General features: G+C 33.6%; 1 protein-coding gene across 1 annotated transcript in view; it reads right to left on the bottom strand.

Annotated features, from left to right (window-relative positions):
* The window catches only part of LOC145246577 (uncharacterized), a 133139-nt gene that overhangs the window by 78850 nt on the left and 32734 nt on the right, over window positions 1-21555 (bottom strand). The gene's annotated exons all lie outside the window — the stretch shown is intronic.

The raw sequence follows: 21555 nt of genomic DNA, 5'->3' as shown, positions 1-21555 counted from the left end.
AGGAAACATTAGTTAGAGAAGAAAGTTCTTGCTGAATTTTACAATTTAAAAATTTTAATTTTAAAGAGCGTTTGTCGCTCTATCTAATCGTTTAAATTACAATCGTTTTCAAACAAGCGTGTCTTCTTTTCAGAACGTTGAATACAAGATGGAAAAAAGCAGATTCGCACAATTTTCTTACTTCAATACAAGCAAGGTCGAAAAGCTGCTGAAACAGCTCGCGATATCAGCGAAGTGTTTTGCCCAGGAACTACTACTGAACGCATTGCACAATGGTGGTTTAAGAAATTTCGTGGCGGCGACGAGAGTCTTGAAGATGATGAGCCATCAGATGTTGACAACGATTAATTAAGAGTCTTTGTCGAAGCCAATCCATACACAACTTGCTTCTGAATTAGACATAACGCATACAACTATTTTCAACTACTTGAGAGAGATTGGAAAGAGAAAATCTTGATAAATGGGTGCATTACGAGTTGAACGACAACCAAAAGAAACGCTATTATGTAATGTCATATTCCCTTCTTTTACGCAACAATGACTGATGATGGAAAGTATTCTTTACGACAACCGGCGATGCTCAGCTCAGTGGTTGGACGCCACCGAAACTCCACGACACTTCTCGAAGCCAAAGTTGTACCAAAAGAAGGGCATGCTGACTGTTTGGTTAACGTCGACTGGTCTCATCCATTACACTTAATACAGGCGAAACCATTTCGGCGGAGAAGTATTGTCAACAAATGTATGAAATGCATCAGAAACTTCGATAACAACACCCAGCATTAGTCAACAGAAAGGCCCAACTCTCCTTCACAATAATGCCCGATCACACTGTTTAACCAACGTTGAACGAATTGGGCTACGAAACTGCCTCATCCATCATACTCTCCAGACCTCTCAACTACCGACTACCACTTTTTCAAGCATCTCGACAATTTTCTGCGTGGGAAAATATTTCAAAAACCTAAGCGATGTCGAAAACGCTTTCAGCAACTCCATCGCCACCAGAACGCAAGGTTTTTACGTTACTGGCATAAATGCACTTGTTTTGTGCTGGCAAAAGTGTGCTAATTTTCGTGGTGCTTATTTTGATCAATAATTTTTTGTTTGAGCCAAGATGTTAATCTGAATTTAAAAGTTGAAAGCCGCAAGAACTTTCTTGTCATCCTGATAGGAACAATACCAAAAAACTATGGATTGAAATCAGAGAGATGGCTGAGAAGATACAACGAATAACAATAACAGAAACGGCTGAATATTAAGGAAAACCCTTGAGTGCGAAGACTAATACACGTGATCCGTGACCGCTGCCCGGGCATACATAAACTACTACAGAGGTAAAACGCAAAGAAACACGACATGGGATCATGAAAACTGAAACGGTATGACTGTATAATTGTAAGTTAATCCCCCCATACGCCCTCACCCACTCGCTTTTTTTCATCGTCATTATAAACTCGTGCCGCACGAAATAAGGACGGTCAAGGAGGACGGAAAGATCGATGAGAGAAAGCACTAACTAGACCTCCGCTGGATGAGTGCAAGAAGGACTGGGGCCTTGGGTAGGCTCATTGCCACCCATACCTCAGTGAAGACCAGTGGTCGCTATCAACGAGGAAGTAATGATAAGCAGCTATTGCGGTAACAAAAACTAATTTAAATGTTATCGATAGTTGGTGAGTATAGGAAATCCGGGGAGACTTGTTGTCCCTTAGACCCCAGGGAATACCATATCAAGGTTATTTGTTTGTTTGTTTATTTATGTATTTATTTGATAATGGTCTTCATAGTTAGTAATAATAATGATCATTATTATCACTGCCAGAAATCGAATAATACTATTCCTTCAAAAGAAAAACATATAATTGGCATCAGTCTCGACTGATATTATGCAAAGGGGTCATTAATAGTTTAGAAGTATGGAAATGCTATCCAAGCCTCCACTTAAAAGGTGCGCGGAATACTGGAATCCTGAGAAAGCTTATTGCCACTAAAATTCCAGAAGAGAAAGACAATGATAACTGTCAGAGATAAATCAATGATTAAACGGTTGCTGAAATAATCCGATTACCGAGAAATGTGCAAATGTAAGGAGGCTTTTATTACTTAGACAGTTATAGTTAGTAAGAAATCGCTTATAATGAAACGTGCGCAAATTCCTGGTGGAGAAATAATAATAAATAATTCCGATTTTGTTTATGAACGTCTCTCTGGAAATGGATCGGATTCATTTCCAGATGATTTCCCTTAATCCCGACTCCAAACCAGGAGCTTCAAAGATCAAGGGTTTTCCTAAGGATGTTGATGGTACTTATAATTGCAGAGGTTTGAAGGCCGCCTAAAACATCGGGGATTTGTAGTTTTTTCAATTGTCCTTCTAGACGATACTACTCCTAGTGTACCAACTACGCCCGGGATTATTTGTGTTTTAACCCCGTGTATACGCCTTATCTCCAAGGCCAACGGAGCCTAATTGCTCCACTTTTCATTCTCCTTCTTTCTCACAATCTTGTCCAAGGGTATTGAGAAGTCTACAATCTGCCAGTTTTTTTTTAGACCTTGTCAATGACGACCAAATCCGGACAATTATGTCCCAATTGCTTGGTCGTTATGACATTTTGTCCCACAATACCTCTACCTTGCCATCCTCACTGTTTTCACTACATCAGGCACCTCCTTAAACCATTTTCCAGCACACTTCACCCCAACCCTCTTACACATCTCCCAATATATCCGGAGTCCCATGCGATCGTGTCTTTTGCGGTACTCTCTCTCTCTCTCTCTCTCTCTCTCTCTCTCTCTCTTTCTCTGGGCCAATCCACTACATCCTGCTGCAAGTTGCGCAATTGACTACGAGGTCTTACCACAAATCCGTCATTCGTCATCAACTTCCTCTCCTAGAACCACTTTTTTGAACAATCGTGTTCCTAATGCCTGCTCTTGTGCTGCACAAACAAAAGCTTCAGTACTCTTAGCCAGATACCCAGCTCTAAGCCATTGCCATGATCTTTTATCAGCCACTTCTGCTATATCATGGAAGAACCTTCCATGCATTTTCTTCCTAGCCAGTTCCTCTGCCCTTTCTCTATCCATACGTTTCACATAATCAGCCTTGGTCTCACATACCTCCACTTCATTGGCCACAACTTTAAGCATCCACTCCTCACTTCTAACCACATGCTCCTTCAACGACATCTCCTCGGTTCTAACACAATCTTTTACACTTTTCAATCCTCTCTCACCATCTTTCCTCTTTTGATACAGCCTTGCTACGCAACTTCGAATGTGAAATATACCAAACATTGCTAAAACTTTTGTTTTTATATCCATGACATGCAAATCCTTGTCAGACCATTATAAAATTCCCGCACTGTATCTCAAAACACTGACTGCCCAGGCATTTACTGTTTCATTAGGTTTCCTCCCTACAGTTTCGACTTTGCAATTAGTTTCACTCTTCTAAGATACTCCGTCCTGACTTTTTCTTTCATTTCTCTGTTCATGATGCCTACACCCTCCAGCACTCCCAAATACTTATATCCTATATCTTCTATTTCTTTCATGACTTCTTCATTTGGCAGCACTATTCCATTCGAATGAACCTTTACTCCTCTTTTCATCACCAGTACCACACATTTACTAATCCCAAACTTCATCCCAATGTCTTCTGAGTATGTCCCCACAAGTTCTACCAGTCTCTCCATTTCCTTTCCATTTCTACCGAATATTTATACCCCAGTTTTTCTCTCTTCAAGATGCTCAGTGGCCTCATCATTATTACAAAAAGAAAGAAACAAATAATAATAATAATAATAATAATAATAATAATAATAATAATAACAATAAACATAAATAATAATAATAAATAAATAATAATAATAAATAATAATAACAATAAGAATAAATAATAATAACAATAGTAAAATAATAATAATAATAGTAATAACAATAACAACAATAATAAATCAATAAATAAAAAAGGGATATCAAAGAAACGTGAATAATTAGAGCAATATATACCACAAAAGAAAGAAGATTGTAGAGATACAGATAGTAGTTGTGTATGAGAGCTGGCTAGCGAGGATATTAGCAGCAGAAAAAAAGTACATATGCAAATCAGGAAGTGTGCGCGACAAGAAAAGTAAAAAAAAAAAAAAAAGACACCACGTGGTCGAGAAAATAAACAAGTGAGGTTGGAAAGATGGACGTGTAAAGTCAAAGACGAGAAACGACTGTTTATGGCTGGCGTGTAGTGGAGCAGAAAGAAAAACCAATCAGGGGATATGGACGTGTAGCGCCGCAGTGTCCGGGGAGGCTGGTGTCGAGACAGGAATAAAGTAAGACGGTAATAAACAACCTGTGTTAAAAAAGGAACGTTGAGTTGGAGTTATTTATTTTTGTTTGTTTCTTTCTTTTCGTCGAGGGAGGTTTAAATTGTAACGAACGCGTCCTCTTACACGTTATAGTTGTGATCAGTATAAATAAAACGCGATTCGTCCATGCATGGAGCATTGCTGTTACATCTGGGTTGGTACATCCACCACTAGTTTATCTCCCACTTAGACAGGGTCCAATCGCCAATCTAACGAATCTTACACTATTAACCAAGCTCCAACTCCTGTCCCATCGCTACAATGTTGCATACTTGTGCCTGTTTTACAGGTACTTAATAAAAATTGATGAACCCATTGCACTTGTACCCCCTTGATATACATACCCCCTACAAATACGCCTACAAAGAAAACCCAACCCCTTCACTGTAGAAGTCCATAGAAGCCAGAAAGCCTTCTACTCAAATATTTTATTACCCCGCAAAACTAAACTTTGAAATTCCTTTCCTATTTCCTGCTTCATTGACTGTACATACATGAGGAAGTTTAAATGTAATGTGAACAGATATTTCGCTCATCTCCGCACAGTGTCCCTGTAGACATGATCTCAAACAGAAGCCCTGTACATCCAAGTAGCAGTATACCTTGCGTAAATAAGATTAAAACAAGTGAAGCGTGCAAGGTCCCTCGTGTGTGAACAGTGAACGAGGCATAAAAAAATGACTAAGTTCAGCATTTGCCTCCACCTCCCGCCATTTAACCCCAAAAGTCCCTAGGGGATGTTAAATTCTGGTGCAAATGAACAAACGGCGCAGTTTAAAGCCTTAACATATGTAAATTTGAGTTCTGCGCCAAAAGAAAAAAAATGACTAAGTCCATCATTTGCACCCTCATTTAGCCCCAAAAGTCCCCAAGGCTTTAACATATTTAAATTAGAGTTCAGCACCATGCAAAACTGCTAAATCGACATACACAGAAAATTTTAGGCAAATATGATAAAATAGTCCCCAAAATGAAGTGTTTTTATTAGCCCTAAAAGAGCCCCTGAGGCACACCCAAGAGTTATCGGGGAGTATAGACAAACAATTATATAGAAATCAGTTAGTTACAACTTTTCAGAAAGTTTTTAAAAAATCTATGGCATCAATTTTTTTTAATAAGCACAATAGTGTCAACTTTAGCCATCTTAACCCGAAAGGCACCCCTAGGTAAGGGAGGGGCAACAGGAGTTTTCCCGGAAAATCTGTTCTGTTACTTTTTTGCTCATATCATGTTTAATGTTTGTGCAAAAAAAATTTTAAAGTCCAAGGCGCAGTTATTGAGAAAAGTGCGGACAAGAGTGAATTTACAGGTCCACCCTCCTTTTATCGAGGGATCAATAAATCAGAATTTTTGCAAATAATAAAAACCAGTTTTACTATAACTAAAACGGAAGAAATATATATGTGTGTGTGTGTGTGTGTGTGTGTGTGTGTGTGTGTGTGTGTGTGTGTGTGTGTGTGTGTGTGTGTGTGTGTGTGTGTGTGTGTAACTGACATAAATAATAAGCTGTCGTCTATTATCAACAAGGAAAATATTGATCTTTACAGGACAATGGTCTAACAATATTTAATAACGCATCTAGCTGGATTTAAATAAAAAAGTAAAATTAACAAACAGTAGAAAGCACATACAAAATGGACATATTGAAGTGTTTGACTAAAAGTGGAACTGCATGAATTCAAAAGACGATTCCAAGCAACTACAGGCCAATAAGGTACAATGCCGAAATTCGTTGGTGGCGCAAATTAGTGAGGAGATCTACCACTAATTTAATAGATAATTACTTTTTTCTTGGAATATCTTATCTGGGGAACAAGATAAAACGAACTCCTTCCCAACTGACCATAGCATGGTCGGCTTCAAGTATAACATAAACAAATACTGGATAAGTTTCTATGTTGATATGATGAAAAACAGAGACGAACCAACCACAATGACATCCCCACCCTAAAAATGAAAAGGCTTAGAAAGAACAGGCCGTTTCGTCTGGTTCGTGTGATATCTCCAGCACGTGTTGCAGATCGACGGCGAAGATGGATTATTAATAAAGATTGTGCACGGGGTCACGTGACAATGAAACCATCCAATCACCATGACGATTGAATGAGCGGATTATTCTCACTTTACAAATGATTAATAAGGGACACAATTAATTGCTTTCCGATTGCAATTTCGTGAACGCAACATTGTACGTCAACAAATCGTGCCGAGAATAAAAGTATTCTTACAGGTCATAAATGATTCGGAACACTTTAAAGTTTATTGAGTTGCATCGATCATTTCTGATTTCTGATGACAAACATTATATATATATATATATATATATATATATATATATATATATATATATATATATATATATATATATATACACTAGAAAAAGTACCCGTCGTTGACTGGGTTCGAAACCTACAGAAAATGGACTCTGATTTATGAAAGTATGATAGGTTATGAAAAGGAAGGGTTTTAAAGCGATAGCTTCGAATTTGGGGGTATCAAAACCAAAGCAAAATATGATGAAAGTAAAAATAGATAAACTCCATAATTTATTATACCATACCTGTTTACACTGAAACACTTATCACAATATTCTGTCGATCTATATTAAAAAAACCTTGTTAAACTTTGTGACATATTTCCATTCAATGAAGGTCAGGCGCGAACGGACACCCCATAATTTTATTATATCATATTTCTTCAAACTGAAACATAATTATCAAAGTATACTTATGCAGATGGATATGAAAAGTCTTTATTAAAGTTTGTGCCTATTTCCATTCTATGGAGGCCAAGCGCGAACGCAGACCCCACAATTTTATTATACCATCCCTATTTTAGTTGAAACATACTTATCAAAGTATTCTTATGTACATCTATATCAAAAACATTTGTAAACGTTTTTTTATTTTAAATTTTTAAATTTTTAATTTCCATACTTTGTGGACCAGGCGCGAACTCAGACCCCACAATTTTAATGAACCACCATTCTGCAGGATCAAGCATGCCCATTCCTGTGTCTCGATAGATCTATTATTATATGTAATTAGTTTTTTAAAATAGTCAACCATATAGGAGCTTATTCGTAACCAGACACACACACACACAAACCTTCAGCTTATATATATATATATATATATATATATATATATATATATATAGTAAGTTATGAAATATATAAGGCGATTTAGCTACACTGAATATTCTGCGTTTCATCCACTCTAGGACTCTTCGGGCTTATACGCGAATTTTGTGGTTGTCTGTCGTTTTTATATACGCATCTTCTATTGAGATTTTAGTTAGCCAATCAGCTTTCTAGTATCCACCGCGCCCTTCCTATCAGCCAATGAACATGCATTTATCGGACAAAGACCTATTTGACCTCTGGTTGACCTGTTCCTTTGTGTGTGCTCTATTTAGCCTGGATATCTAGTTTATTGACCTGTTTTAAATCTAGGTTATGTTCTTTTTACATTTTTATGTTAATTTATATATATATGATGAAAGGTCGCATCCGAACGTGAATACGTGCTATGCGCATATATAATGCAAATGGATGTCATTTAACAGATAAAATTTGTTTTTCGTTTAATTAATGTCAGACAATTTAAAATTTTGTGACCAGTTTTGTAATCAATTTTAGTAATTTTGAAATGTCTACTTTTGATGAAAATTGTTTTCATCTTTTTATGTCGGCATTATTATCTACATTGTTTCTGATATTAAAGTCTTTTGTCACAAATTAATTTGTGGGTGTTGGTGGGTAAATATTTTGTTCTGCTCCCTTCTAACACCCTAACCTGCAAAAATTATGTTATAGTTATAAAGAAAATCCCAAAAAGATTGTTGGAACGTAACAAGATTTCATAAATATTTGCACACACACGCGTGCGCGCACGCACGCGCACACACTTTATCCGCCTAGTATTTGTAAGGAAACCGGATTAATTAATCTTGGTTGACGCAACTCTTAAATGAGATCGGAATTACCATTGAAATATGAAACGAGATCTCGCTATGAGCTGACATTTCTGCCGGTGGTAGCTTATTGAATTAATCTGACTTTACGATAATAACCAAATATTTAAGAAGAAATATTAAGCGAGGAATTGCGATGATAGAAAGAAATGAATTCTGGTGTGGCCAGGGTCGTGTTTATGCAACAATGACGTAGGAGATGACGTTAAGAATGGCGGCAACATACATGAATTGCCGGTTGAATGCCGTTAGAAATAGATGAACGATGACCTGAAGTATAAAGAAAGTTAGAAAACAAAAAAGAAAGATAAAAGAAAGAAAAAAAGAAAACAAACAAAGAAAAAACAAAAAGGCAAAACAAAAATCAAAAAGAAATAAAGAGAGAAAAGCAAAAAGAAAAAAAAGAAACTAAAAAAAACTAAAAAGAATAAAGGAAGAAAGAAAGAAAAAACAGGAAAAGCATAGAAAGAAAAAAAGAATTAATGATGAACTAAAATATAAAAGAAAAAAGAAAGGAAAAAAGAAGAAAAGAAAAAGGTAATGAAAGAAAGGAAATGAAAAAAAGAAAATGAAAACTGAAATAAAATAAAAGAAAAGGTAAAAAAAATGAATGATGAACGAGATTATAAAGAATGAAATAAACAAACAATATAATGAAAGAGAATAAAAAAGTAAGAACCAATGAAAGAACGCAATGTAATGAAAGAAAAAAGAAAGAAAATGATAAACTAGAGTGTAAAGAAAGAAAGTAAAAGATAAAGTTAATGAAAGAAAAAATAAAGAAAAGAGTAATAATTGTGTACAATTAAAGAAAAAGAGAACATGAATGATGGACTAGAGTATGAAGAAAGAATGAAAGAAAGAAAAAGTAAATAAAAAGAAAGAAATAATGAAAGAAAGAGACGATAAATTATTATCAAAGAAAGTAAAATAATTAAAAAGAAAAAAGAAAAATAATGAAAGAAAGAAAAATAAGGAAATAAATAATGAACTATTGTAAAAAACAGAGAGAATGAAAACAGGAAGAAAAGTAATGAAAAAAGAAAAAAAGTAATACTAGAAAAGATAATGAAGAAAGAAAGAAAAAGGTAATGAACGATTAGAGTATTAAGAGAGAAAGAAAGAAAATGGTAAAAAGAATGAAATGAGTGACGAACTATAATATTGAGAAAAAGAAAACGATAATGAATGAAATGAAAGAAATAAACGATCAACTAGAATGAAAAAAAATGCGAATGAAAGAAAGGATAGTGCATTGGAAAGTAGCAAAGAATGGTTTTCGAAGAGATTAGCAGCAGCAGATTTAAAAAAAAACGCACATATGAAAATCAGGAAGTGTGCGCGAGTTGACACCACAAAAAAAAAGAAAAAAGGACGCCACGTGCTCGACAGAGAAGGAAAGTGGACGTTGAAGAAAATGGACGAGTAAAGTCGGGAACGTGAATGGGTTCGGCTGTGGCTGGCATGAGGTCGGAAGAAAAAGAAACGTGACCAGGCGAGATGGTCATATGGCAGCGAGACATTTTAAGTGGTGTCGAGATGGAAGAGTAGCGGTAATAAAACCTTTTGTTAATAAAGAAAAAAATGCCGACTCTGATTTTTATTTAGTTTTTCATTAGCAGGGTGCCCAGCATTGCCCGGTCGTAAAATACGCTTAAATATGATATTTTGATTAATGCAGATTGCGTATTTATTATTATATTATATTGGACCCAAAATATAGTAAGTATTTAAAAAGTTGTTTTTTTTAATGGCGGATGCGCTTACACCAAGAATCGAAAGCAAAACGTTTAGATTACGATTTACTTTTTTTCCTTTAATGTTAATGCCTGAGCTATAAAAGACATGTTTGCTGCAAGGCTAAAATTTAAAAAATGAGCCAATAGCTATTACGTTACGAAAAAAAAACGTTGTGATTAAGAAGAAAGCAAATAAAAAGGAAAGAAAGAAAGAGAAAAGAAAGTGATAAAGAAAAAATCAAATTTAAAACTTATGGAAGATATAAAGTTAGAAAAATTAAAAAAACAGAAAAAATAATCGAATGAATGTCAAAAGAAAGAAACGATTAGAATGATTGAATAAAAAAAAATGATTGAATAAAAAATGATTGAATAAAAAAAATGATTGAATACAAGAATTATGATTGAAAAAATGATTGAAGAAAAAATGTGTGAAAATAGAACGAAAAATAAAAAGAAAGAAGAAAAGTTAATATAACAAATGAATAAACGAAGAAAGGCGGAAAAAGTTAGCATAATGAATGAAAAAATAAAGGAAAGCATAAAACGTAAATATAACGAATGAAAAAATGAAGGAATTCAGAAAACGTCAAAATCACGAATCAATAAATGAGTAAGTTAATAGAACGAATGAATAATGGTGAATGTGGATGATAAAAAAGGAAGAATAAAAACAAAAATGAGAAAAATATCAAGACAAGTAAGGATCAGCATTTAAAAAACAATGAAAAACATCGTTCAGTGTCAACGACTAGACGCAAAATAAAAAAAAATATGGCCGATATGGAAAAAAGTAAGTAACCATTAGAGGAAGAGGGTTCGATGTTTGTGCAATAATCTTTTCTGGCTTTCATTCAACATTACAAAATAGTAAGCATGACGAAGAATTCAAGATGGAAGCAAAAATATTACGCAGTTGCGTGGCCTTCATTACAAGCTGCCAGCACCGATAGAACTGCATGAAGTCAGAAAATTGTGCGAATCTATTAAAATGTTCGTCTTGTTTCGTAATGTTTCGTAACACATCTCTCACAGACACGTTCACTTTTATAAATATACTAGCATTTCAGCCCGGCGTTGCCCGGGTGTTTGGAGGTGTGTGCTGAGGAAAAGAACGGGGGAAGAAACCTTGACGTCTTGCTGTTATGATCACCGCCAAACCGGAAGTGACTTATGTTTAAATTAAGGCTAGACAATCGAGAAGAGAGGATGACTTTCAAAAATATCGGCGAAAAAAGCGACCTCCCCTCCCCTGTAGAAAAGTGCCACATTGAAGGCGAAGATATTAATGTTTTTAGCCAATTTTTCGATATTTGTCGTCTTAAAGATCGAACTTAAAAACGATACTAATCTTGGTAAAAATCCGTCACCTCTGTCGAAAGATTTAGGCAGACATGCAAACATACATACATACATTTATATATTGGTAACTAAAAATGTTCGACCCAAACCAAACCGGTTAAAAAGCTTGCCCTATCTCTGAATACCCTTTATGTAAAATTTCGAATGTTTAGACCAAAAATTGTCTGAGTAATTTGGTAGCGACCGCAGAGGTAAATTTTTTTAAAACTTTGACCCCTATTATGACCCCTTAACATTTATTGTTTTGAGCACAAATCAAGTTATTAGTTAGATCCATGTCCAAGGAGCCTATATCTATAATTTCAAGTGTTTAGACCCAAAGTTGTCGGAGGAGTTTGGTAGAGTTCTCAAAGGTCAAATCGTTTAACGTTGACCCCTTAACAGCCAAATTTCTGGCCGAGAACCAATTACAAAGATTTTTCCAAATCTCAGTACCCTGTATATCAAATTTCGAGCCTTTAGACTAAAAATTGACAGAGTTATGGCATAGGGAAATGTACACAGACAGAGAGAGAGACAGACATACAGACAGACACAGAGACACGTTCACTTTTATAGATATAGATTATAAACAGAAATACCGTCGGTATTAAACGTAACGTTAAATACTTTAAAAAATGAAGTAAAGAAAATGAAAAGAAACTGAGAGATGCACATGCGAGGATAATGTTTTTTTTTTATAAACAATTCACTTCATGTAAGTAAACTAAAATACTCGAACTGAGATCGAAACCAAAACCTTAAGATAATGAGTCAAGTCCAATAACCATTACACCAGTTTGTCTGAATCGTTAAAAAGTGTTTTCAAACCTTGTGAAACAGTTGACAAACAGATAAAAATCCGACTACATCCACGTACCAACTTTGCAATTTTGTTTTCGCAGCCATTTTTCTGGGTGTAACTCGATTAAGAATTTTTCCACAAGTCTGAATACCCTATATACCAAATTTTATGCCTGTAGATCAATCTTTTAGTACATACACACTCATACACATTCTCACTTTTATAGATATATAGATTTCTCTCAATAGCTTATCTATCTATCTTCCCTTCTTTCTCATCGGGACAATACTAGATATTGCACTGCTGGTAAAAATCAGATAGGGAAACGTTTCTACACCTTCTTTGCAGTCAGATCTAAAACTCTTAAGTAATTTTTAGTCATTTTTTGGTGCTTCTACATTATTGGGACGAGATTTTGTAGTCAATAAATGGGGTTGGCAAATAAAAAACAATGGTTTCAACTGATTTTTTGTCAATTCTAATAAGTTACAATAGTAGCTTCCAAATCATGCAGCCGAAATTACCTGAATATTACTGAATCATTAAAAAAAACAACTTTAATCGTGTTACCAGGGGAAAAATTGCCGACATCTTTGTTTAATTTGAACAGAAAGTTACCTCCCTGTTGAACTGTTCTGTGTTTTACAATCATTTTCATCAAATTCTATTTTTTATTTTCTTTAATAAAAATTTTCTACCTCATCAATTTTTGTAATTTTTTGATACAATCATCTTAAAAATACGAGGAATACGTAGATAGAATTGTTTTCATGTGAAATTCAGTTTTACGATTTCAAAAAATCTTGTCCCAATTCTGTAGAAGCGCCTTTTTTTTTAACCGATGATAAAATGACGAGCGACGAAACAAAATGGCGACAATCTCTTAGGCTCGCGTTGTTTTATAAGACACTTTATGTCTTTTTACGATGATATACATTACATACATACATTACATATAGATATAATGATACAAAACGTTATGTCTAGAATCCTTATTCAAAGTTTGTATGATTTGGCATTCCGGCATAATACTGGAGACATTTCATTGCTGCATTACTTCTGTTTTCTAGACAGCGGTAGCTGATTTGGCGTCCTCGATGAAACATCTTCCGACAGATATTTTAACTGAAGAAATTTATCAGATTCTTAGACTTATTATTATTATTATCCTTATCATCATTATAATTATTATTATTATTATTATTATTAGTAGTAGTAGTAGTAGTAGTAGTAGTAGTAGTAGTAGTAGTTCTGTAAGTAGTTTGGCGTAAGAATGTTTTACATAAAAAAGTTAACAATTGCAAGAAATAAATATTACACATTTTTAAATAAAAATAAGAAATTTTCACATTGTTCCAATTATTTTCATATGAAATGCTAATAATAATAAATAATATATATTATAATGTATAATATCTATTGAAGATGTTTCGTCGGGGACGCTGAATCATCTATTACCGTCTAGAAAACAGGGGGAGTAATTCTATAATAAAATGTCTTGAGAAATATGCTGAAATGCTCATGATTCTAATTCTTTTTAAAAAATGCCTTATGGCTTAAGCTTAAGTGTTCTTAAAAAGGAAATTTAAATTTAAGGAATTATTAATTAGTGTCTTATAACATCGGATTATATTCAATGCAAAAATGATACGATGGAATTTTTATAATAGGAGGTTGGTTTCATAGTACACTTCTTAAACCCCCTTGAATATTCTCCACAAAAATTAAATTTGAGGAATTAATTGATGTTTAATGCTAATTGTAACAATTAAATTCATTTGAATTTCAACAAAAAATACCGTTTTTAACTTTTTTCATAATACATAATTAAAATAAACATAGTAAACATTACCTACTCTCACGCATTGGAACTGTGTTCCAAAATTCATAGTGATCGGTCAATTAATTTCTGATATTGTTCTGTACATAAAAATATACAAACATATTCACAATACTTCATACTTTATATATAGAATTGTGCTTTCTGAAGAATAGATAATTCGTATTATTTGGATTCTTCAGACTACTGTTCTCATTATGAGTGCTATTTTTACAACGTTTCGGCTGCATTTTTCGGATGTATCGAACTTAGAAAGCTTGACGGAATGAGAGCATGCTTCCCTCGTGCATAAATATAGGGCTTCGTTCGAAGTTCTGTGCAGTTCGACAGAAAGATTCCTACGTTAAACAAGAAAACCTGAAGGAGATCGGAAGATGCATCGGCCAAAACGTTGTGGAAATAACACTCAAGATGAGAACAGCAATCCGAATCATTCAAATAGTACGAATTGTCTATCCTCAGCACAAGAGTTCAGAAATAGAAAATATATTGGGGGAAAAAAGGCAATAAATGTTTTATCGCATGAACCGTGAGTGTCTTTATTGTAAACAGAGACCCGACGTTGCCCAGAATTAAATGATGATCAACGAATGTTTTACAATACCATATTTTTATTGTCATCGAAATCGATGAAATTGCCCATTTTTCAATCAAATCGATTGATTGCCTGGACTAGTTGGGGAACAATCTTGGTACATCGGGAGGAAGCTTCACATGTTAAGCTTCTTCCCGATGTACCAAGATTGTTTCCTAACTAGTCCAGGCCATCAATTCACTTAGTCCACAATACATTGTATTCTGCATAGCACTGTAGAGAACCTACTGTTGATTTTATTAAATTATTTTTTATATGACAATGTCCTGAATTAAAGTTTAAAATGAAAAAGTCAAGTATCATGGTTCAGTTGTGATCTAAACAGAAACATTTATTTCGAACGTGCCCCTGTCATATCAAAGATCTTACTGTTGATTTTATATGCCGGATCTTTCTACTTGTGTGGTAATAAAACTTCCCAAATGCATTTCTGATGTTAGGCTGTACAAGATGGTAATTTTGGTCAATATTACCTGTAACTTCTTTCATCGAATTTTTTTTTCGATTATCGATCATTGATACTTATCGAAAACATTTCGATACAAAACCGATATAAAAACACTGCCAGATACATAAATACATTTGTGATGAATTTCATAAAAGTTGGTCTCGCCGTTTCGGAGCCCATAGGGAACGAACTCACAAACAAACAGAGGCAACGTTCCTTTTATATGAAAATAGAGATCCGTCTTACTTAATGAAGGAGATTCGTACACTTTAATTGGCCAGCATCCCTCGCAGATCATTCCAACTCATTTCTAGAAGGCAACTCTATACGACGAAATGCTATTTTGTTTTATAAACAGTTGTATTTGTGAATGGAGGTGATTCGGCGATCGTGGTGGTAAAGAGTTATTCAACACAGGTATTTTCGGTCAGGTGTAGGTTTATTTATATTCGAGATTAGAAGATGCGAAGCCGACTTGGAATTTGGGCGTCATTCATTTTCTCTGTTTCCATGGGAACATTAATGTCTTACATTTATGCGAGAGGAAGCAAAAACTAGATTGTTCTCTCTCTCTCTCTCTCTCTCTCTCTCTCTCTCTCTCTCTCTCTCTCTCTCCCCAATCTTTCTCTTCCTGATCCCCCATCTCTCTTCTTCTATTCCCCTGCCCACCCTTGCTGTCGCTTTCGCTCTCTTTCTTCCTCTTCACATTATACTATATCATTTGTTATCTCTATATAGGTATGTTTATTTCTTTCTAACAAAACATTGAATAATAGATTCGGTTTAAATATCGATGTTTTTTTTTGTTTGTTTTTTTGCTTTTGATTTTTTGGTTTTTTTTTAATGAGGCAAATTTCGATGTTATTTCTTCAAAGGTTTCTAAAAAAAGATTGAATAATCTTCTTAATGAAAAGTTTGTATTTGAGATGATTTCTCTTAAAAATCAAAATAACATTGATCATTGCTTATGAGGAGATATTTATAACAGATTTCAAGGACTTTTCAAGGCTTTTTTTTTTTTTTAGTTTTTCAAGGTCTTCTCTAGACAAAATTCAAGTTTTCCAAACAAAATTTGATATATATAAACGATGATATAATTAACAAAAGAAAAAAAACTTAATAACTGACAACAGGAAAAGTCATTTTCATTCGCATACAAAACAATATGTCTGTTTACATTCCCAACTCACTTATATTTGGCCAACCAAGCGCGATTAATTGTTGTTTTCCCCAATGTCGATTGGTCTACGTTGTGTTCGATTTACTTTTAAATTTTGAATGTCCGATATTTTTAATATAAGAGTTACGTCCCTTTATCACGAAACTACCCAATGATATTATATGAAAAACATTGAGTAGTTTCGTGGGAAAGGGACGTAACTCTTGTATCCACAATAATAGAATTTCATAAATGTATTTCGATTTTATATTCAATATTTAAAAAAAAATATTTTATTAATACATAAAAAATAAGACAGTTTCAAGATATTTTCCATATTTTCGAGGGTTTTTTAAAGTAATAATAGAAATAAGGTCTTTTCAGGACAAAAGTCAAAATACAAGGAGTTTTAAGCCTGTGCGGCTCCTGAACAAATTTCCAAAAATACAATTTTAAACATAAATAACCCAAGATCTTTGAAAAATATGTACAGCAAAAGTTCTGTTATGAGTGTTAGTAGTCTGAACAATAGAATAACTCTCGGTATAGTCTTCATATAAACATTGATTCTAAATTATTTAACACTAGCAAGGACACCCGACGTTGCCCGTAATTGAATGAGGCTCAGCAAATATTCCACACTTCCAATACTTTTATTGTCATCGACATCGGTGAAATTGCCCAATTTTTTCAATCAAATCGATTGATTGCCCCCTCTAGTCAAGGACACAGCTCTGTGCACCGGGGTGAAAACTTCACGTTCCTCCCCGCAGTGACTTAACCCAGAATACATTCTCATCTATATTGCACTAAATTATAGTTTAAAATAAAAAAAATCAAGTATAATGGTTCAATTGTGCTGTAAACAAAACATCCATTTAAAACACGACCATATCTTATTAAAGAACACTGTTGGTTTTATATGTATGGTCCTTTAACTTGTGTAGTGATGAAACTTCTCAAATGTAGTTGTGATGTTAGACTGTATAAGGTTGTTAACGTTGGTCAAAAATCAGATTTTTTCCTATTATCGAATCAAAAAAGCAACGCCACCCTCTTATTTCCTCGGCTCAGTTTGGAGGATTTCCCAAAGCTGTACAAAGGACAAGTAGCAGGAGGAGTCGGAAGAGAGGCAAGTGCGTGATGGCCATTTCGCCAGAATACCTTGATGAAAACTTTCAGTCAAAAGTGATAAAAATCCAAAATAAAAAGGGAAGGTGACAACCAAACCAGCTAGCCAAACTATCCCCATCAAGAAGGATGACAACGATGATATGATTGGTTGATGACAAGTCTTATGACTACGAAAGTGAAAGTAACAAAGATAAAGATTGAGAACTGATTTGGGGCAGCGTAGACAATGTGAGGTCTGGAGATTAAGTGCTGTGTCAGTATGAAGGCAAAAAGTCAGCAGCTTTGTACGTTGGTGAAGTCATTAAGGACATAGACACAGAGGATAGAATAGACATTGATTTTCTAAGAAGGATCGGAAAAGCCCAAGAAAAGTTCATAGAAAATAATAATAATAATGACAATAATAACAATAATAATAATAATAATAATAATAATAATAACAATAATAATAATAACAATAATAACAACAATAATAATAATAACAACAATAATAATAATAATGACAATAACAACAACAATAATAACAATAATAACAATAATAATAATAATAACAACAACAATAATAATAATAACAATAATAATAAAATCATCGTTCATCGAATTTCGTCTGTGTTTGTTTACAATACAACGTCAGCTGATATTCGAGCTTGACGATGGATCCTCTGGAAAAGTCACTTCCAGTTAATGTTTATTTTTAAAATATGACAGCGAAATGATTTTATCGTGAATTAAACTCATTAATAAGAAAAAAATAGAATATAATGGTGATATACATCCGAGCTTGAACATGGGATCATTCGCGAAATGGCTCTACAACTGAGCTATATCTCGATTTCAATAATTCTTTTTTCTGAAGAGGAAAGCGTTGCTAAGATTTTATTATCTCCCTTGCCGGTGTAACGTATAAAAACCCTCTCTAAAAATATTATTTTTTATCTATAAGAAAAAAACTATTTTTAGGATCGAATTCTTTCGATTTTCGATACTTATCGGATGAATTTCTGTACAAAACATATCTAAGAACACTGCCAGACATATAAATTAGCTTTGTGTGAAATTTGCAAAAGATAAGCTCAGCCGTTTGGGAACCTATGAGGAAGAAACTCGCACACACACAAAGTGAGTTTTATATTATGCTAGACTTCCCGTGACCCGTTGGGTCAGTGTGTTATATTAGCTATGGAATTAATGTATGGACGTGACACTTGTGACGTAAAGAAAATAGTTTTTTGTGATAAAACAGAAATATTTCTATGAAAGTATATTAAAATGAAAAAAGAATATAGATAGATTTCTATAAGTCGTTCTGTTTATAATTGTTTATTTTTGAAAACAATACTTACAGCCGTTGAATTATAAGTGGTTTGCCATACTTATAGGTAAATGCGCACTGAACAGATACCATAATACTTAAAGTTAAATTCAAATTTTGATATATCTTTTAATTTAAACGCGAAAAAAAAACAATTGGGACGCTGAAAACGTACACAGTAAAACAATACGCTTTATTGTCGCGTTGATTATTTATTTGTTTCGCAAATTTAAAAAAAAAAAAAAATATTTTCGGGGTTATTCATGTTGGTAGTGTAGAAGAAAATGTATGAATGTTTTTTAAGAAAAGTCTATTATAAAATGGAGAATACATTTAAAAAAAAAAAGGAAGGCGGTAGTTAAATCGCCGTTGTAAAATGCTCTTATGGTTGTCAACGGGTTAAAGTAGATTTATTTGTAAGAAAATTGCGTTAAAATAACTTAAACGTAATACGGAAATGAACGATGTAAAAAATGCAGAAAGTATTAACAATTGTTTATTTGGATATTTTAAACGCGAAAAAAAAACAATTGGCACGCTGAAAACGTACAAAGTAAAACTGTAAGTTTTATTATCGCGTTATTTGTTTATGTACACATGCGCAACCAAAGTCGTAAACCGGATGTTGGGTTACTACACCCATTACAAGGTCATTTGAGTTTTATAATTATATATATATATATATATATATATATATATATATATATATATATATATCGTTTTTATATGTATGTGTCTCCCGGCATCACAGCTAAATGTTTAAACTTTGTTAACGTTGCGTTTCTAGTTGAATATTTCTATTATGAGCCGAGCAAACAAATACTTATAAAATAATCTAAACCTTTTTTAACAATAATATATATATATATATATATATATATATATATATATATATATATATATATATATATATATAACATCCAGAAATAAGTTCAATCATCGTACTTAATTCATATCCCTTTTAATAAAAATGGAAGTTTTCATTGTTTGTTTTAGACAACCAGAGAATTTTAAATCTGTACGGAAACGTATAACGGATTTTGTTTTCATCTCTACACCGAACTCAAAACGAGTAGATTAAAAAACAAAATATGTTTCGTTTAATCGGTGGAAAATTTGCTCGTCTTTAGTTAGAATATCTTTTGTCATCTTCCAAGGTTGGAATCTCAAACTTGCAATAGTTATTAAACATATATAAACAGAGGCTAAAGAGAGTTCAAAATAGGCGACAGAGATATTGATCCACTATAGTCAGATCTGAAACCGACGGTACCGATTATTTTTTTGATCTCTTGTAATATCAGTATAAATAAATATTACGCTTAAATTTTGATATTTTCTTTATAATAAAGCACGACTCTTGCACGGGTATATATATATATATATATATACATATATATAATATATATATATATATATATATATATATATATATATATATATATATATATATTAGCAAAAGTACCCGTCGTTGACTGGGTTCAAAAACAGCCTACAGAAAATGGACTCTGATTTATGAAAGTATGATAGGTTATGAAAAGGAAGGGTTGTAAAGAGATAGCTTCGAATTTGGGAGTATCAAAACCAAAGCAAAATATGATGAAAGTAAAAAGAAAATAGATAAACTCCATAATTTATTATATCATACCTGTTCACACTGAAACACTTATCACAATATTCTGTCGATCTATATTAAAAACTTGTTAAACTTTGTGACATATTTCCATTCTATGTAGGTCAGGCGCGAACGAACACCCCATAATTTTATCATACCATATTTCTTCAAACTGAAACAATTATCAAAGTATACTTAAGCAGATAGATATGAAAAGTCTTTATTAAAGTTTGTGCCTATTTCCATTCTATGGAGGCCAAGGACCAACGCAGACCCCACAGTTTTATTATACCATCCCTATTTAAGTTAAAACACTTATCAAAGTATTATTATGTACATCTATATCAAAAACACTTGTACACGTTTTTTTTAATTTTTAATTTCCATACTTAGTGGACAAAGCGCGTACGCAGACCCCACAATTTTAATGAATCATCATTACGACAGATCAAACATACCCATTCCTGTGTTTCGGTACATCTTCTATCATTATATGTGATTAGTTTTCTATAATAGTCAACCATATAGGAGCCTATTCGTGTGACCAGACACACACACAGACGTTCAGCTTTATATTATAGAAGATTATATATATATATATATATATATATATATAGAGAGAGAGAGAGAGAGAGAAAGAGAGAGAGAGAGAGAAATTTACATGTCCACGACACTGAACATGCTAATGTTTCGGACAGATGATTGGTTAAAACTACAAGTCCTCGTCAGGCAATTTGAAAAAGTTTTGTCTTCCACAGACTTTTTAAATCGCCTGGTGAGGGATTGTGGTTTTAATCAAACATCTGTCCGAAACATTAGCATGCCCATTGTCGCGAGCATGCAAATTTGTCTATATTAATAAAAATATATTAACCTTATTAACCTTGAATACCTATAACTTGGTATATATATATATATGTGTGTGTGTGTATGTGTGTGTGTGCGCGCGCGTTTGCACGCTTGTGCAGGTTTCCTTATCCAAACGTACCAACTTTTTTAGTAAACACACGTGTTTTGTTTGATGGAAAGTATATTTTCATACAGCAAGAATCATGTTGCACTTACCGTTTATTTATAGTCGGCCTCGATCTTTGCGCTGCTCAAAATAACCTATCCTTATCTTTCATTTATCTTCTCGCAGCGAGGTTAGACACAAGGTCAGGCGGGTATTTGAAAGGCCAGCGTATTAAAAGCAGTCCACTCTAGCCTACAAAAACTG

The sequence above is a fragment of the Euprymna scolopes genome, chromosome 24 (assembly GCF_053919585.1).
Source record: "Euprymna scolopes isolate OS-2025 chromosome 24, ASM5391958v1, whole genome shotgun sequence".
NCBI lineage: Eukaryota > Metazoa > Mollusca > Cephalopoda > Sepiida > Sepiolidae > Euprymna > Euprymna scolopes.
Note: the sequence above shows the minus strand (reverse complement) of the source record. Positions and strands in the feature narration are given on the sequence as shown.